We start from the raw sequence: 2,997 nt of genomic DNA on the forward strand, positions 1-2,997 counted from the left end.
AAGGATATAATTTTGATGACGTGTCAAAAAATTAAGAAGGGGTAAGATTGTATTTTTGGTGGTCATTAAGTTTCATATTTAGAGAATAGAAGATAATTTTATTTGAAAAAATAATTTAGTTTGTTACAAATTAATTCAATCTTTATGCACTAATTTTCTTTCTCCTCTAAAAGAGATCTTTTTATTTTCTTTTTTACAAAAATTATGGAGTAGTTTCTTTTTTATGTACAGTAAAACAAAATAAAATATTGAGTGGTTTTTTTTTTAGAGAAAATATGGAGTGGTTATTGTTGTGTGGAAAAAGACACAAGAAAGATAAAAAAAAATGGACACAAACAAAGCCCATTAATATTGTCTAATATATAAAAGAACGAACACAATACAAACTACTCCTAGTTCTTTTACCGAAACCCTAAAACACAATAAACCGTGGGCGCCATATGGTTTCTCTCTTCTATTTCCTTTTCAACCGGCCTCGCCGGTGCTCATACCATTCCCTGCCAATGAAAAGGAAAAGAAAATCTTCACCGGAAAATTTACCACGGGTGAAACTCTTCCGAAATCCAAAGAAAAGGAAGAAGATAACTTCTTCTTTCAAATCTCCACAACAGTTGGTTCAGGAACAAACATGTTCATATTTACCTGATGATTGCTGGGAAATTGTCTTCAGATTCCTCATCATCAACGACAACAACAGTAGTCACTGTTTAAAATATCTATCCCTTGTCTCCAAACAGTTCCTCTCCGTTACCAACAGACTCCTATTCTCACTTACTATCTTGGATGAGACACGCCCTTTCCTTGATCACCTCTTTGAAAGGTTTACACACCTCGACTCCCTCGACCTCTCGCACTACAACTGTGACCTCAACAAGCTTCGCTTCCCATTAAATATCACATCGCTCACAATCTCCAAGAATCCGACCTTGCTCAAACAACTCGACCTCGGTAAAAGTTTGAGCAACAATCACACTAATGCAACTCACTCTTTGTTATCCAAGTTTCAACGTTTACAAGATTTGGATCTTGAATGCAATTATTTTCTGAATGATAAACATGTTGCCCGGTTGTCTTTGTTTCTTGTTCATTTGGTGTCTATAAACCTTAGTTATTGTTACGACGTCACAGAATTATCCTTGTTTTTACTAGTTAGAAATTGTCCTTCACTTAGTGAGATCGAAATGGAAGATACGGCTATTGGGCAAGAGATGTTAGAGAATAATGATTCTTTGAGAGATATTGGTGTATACCCTCAATTAAAGTCTCTCTATTTGGGTGACAATAGCTGGTCAAGTGTCGAAAAAATCATAATGTTCGGTTCTTCTTTCCCCAATTTGGAGTTTCTTGATTTGCATCGTTGTGATTGGATATCTAAAGATATCTGGCAAGTTATAAGGAGATTTGATATGATTACACAGTTGTACTTAGACGGATGTTATGCAGTTTGGGACATATTTGAAATGAACTTTGTACTTCCCAAGCTACAGGTGTTGGATTTGTCAAATACAGATGTTCTTGATGAAACACTCTATGCGATCTCAAAGAGTTGTCCTGGGCTGTTGGAACTATTACTGATAGATTGTGATTTGGTCACGGAGAAAGGAGTGAAAGATGTCGTGGAAAACTGCAAACAACTGAGTGAGATTGTATTGGGAGGTTCTGATATAAGTGATGAAATTAGGGAACTCGCCATGGATGCCTCCTTTTCTAGTGTTCTGAAATTGATATGAACACTGTAAGTTGTCCTTGTTTTAGTATTTACTTCTCTATGAAATAATTATTTTTTTTAAATTGTCAACTTACAGAGTTGCCTATACTAACCAGTCTGTTGATTTGTTTATATTAAGAACTCGTAACCAAAGTATCTTGTTTTGTTGTTTTGTTTAGTCTATATTAAATTCAAATAAATTTGAAACTATGAGCATGGTGTGGAACATGATTACCTTTTTGGATGATATAAATATGTTGGTTTGTGTCATCAATAGTGCACCGGTTCTGATTGAGTATGAGTGTTATCTTGTGCTTGATTGCATCATGATCCTATGCAAGTGTTGAATGGATGCTGCTGAATTTATATCAGTTAGTTGTGTGAAAAATGATGTCGATGCATATTTTTGATAGCCTTGTTTGTTGCAAATGAATTTTGATGATGTGTGGAGAGGGTACCAATAGTTTGCTGATCAAGGAGATGAAAGTATTGAAGTGGTATTTGAGTGCTGTATTTTGTGATTTCCAAGAGAAGTGTATCCAAGATATATTAAAGGTTTAGTGTAGCAGGTTTATATTTGGGGGTTGGTGTTTTTATTTGTTTTGTATTTGATCCTCGGTGTATAGGTGAATTAACTAGTTAGTTCATTTGTTTTTATCTTCCTCTTGATAAAAAATAAAACAGTACTCCAGATACTAAAATAGTGGTTTGTTAAAAAACTATTAATTTTTTTAAATATCTTACACTTGTTGATTCATTTTGTGTATGCTACAGGTTACCGGAGATCGAGGGAAGATGGTTGCTTTTCAAAGAAATTTAAACAAGTTTGAAATAAAAGAAATAGCTTGAACTAGAAGATTACAATGCTCAAATGAGTGCCTGAAGAAACTTATTTATTTTGTTCAATTTCTCATTCATTGTTTTGTAATGGTTGTTGAAGCAAAAAGTCTGTCTTATTGGATTGAAGTGAAGTTTTCCAATTGAACTGTTGATTGGCAAATTTTATTAACATCAATTTTATTGTTTATTCTGATTAAAATAAATTTTATTAAAGTGAATTTGATGAAATGTATCAACCTTAGGTTAGGTCAACGTTAAATAGATTCTAGCTTATGAAAGCTTCTCAATGAGAGAATTATTTTTTAATTATACTTTAAAATAAGGATTTAGAAGTTTATAGGATTATATCACATTAATTACCTGGACAAAATTTCAGGTGTGAGTAATTTAATCTTTAAATTTTATTGTTTGGTAATATGAATAGGTAAACATCGTTGGTTGAATGCACA

At 33.1% G+C, this 2,997-nt stretch overlaps 1 long non-coding RNA gene across 1 annotated transcript; it reads left to right on the forward strand.

Annotated features, from left to right (window-relative positions):
- The first annotated feature begins 822 nt into the window (after positions 1-822).
- On the forward strand, positions 823-2,688 carry LOC146912982 (uncharacterized). Its single transcript, XR_015015671.1, has 2 exons — positions 823-1,735; positions 2,483-2,688. It is a non-coding gene; the product is annotated as an uncharacterized LOC146912982 (long non-coding RNA).
- Positions 2,689-2,997: the final 309 nt, after the last annotated feature.

Source organism: Medicago sativa, chromosome 6 (assembly GCF_051527215.1).
Source record: "Medicago sativa cultivar Bolivia chromosome 6, Bolivia_mono, whole genome shotgun sequence".
Lineage (NCBI taxonomy): Eukaryota > Viridiplantae > Streptophyta > Magnoliopsida > Fabales > Fabaceae > Medicago > Medicago sativa.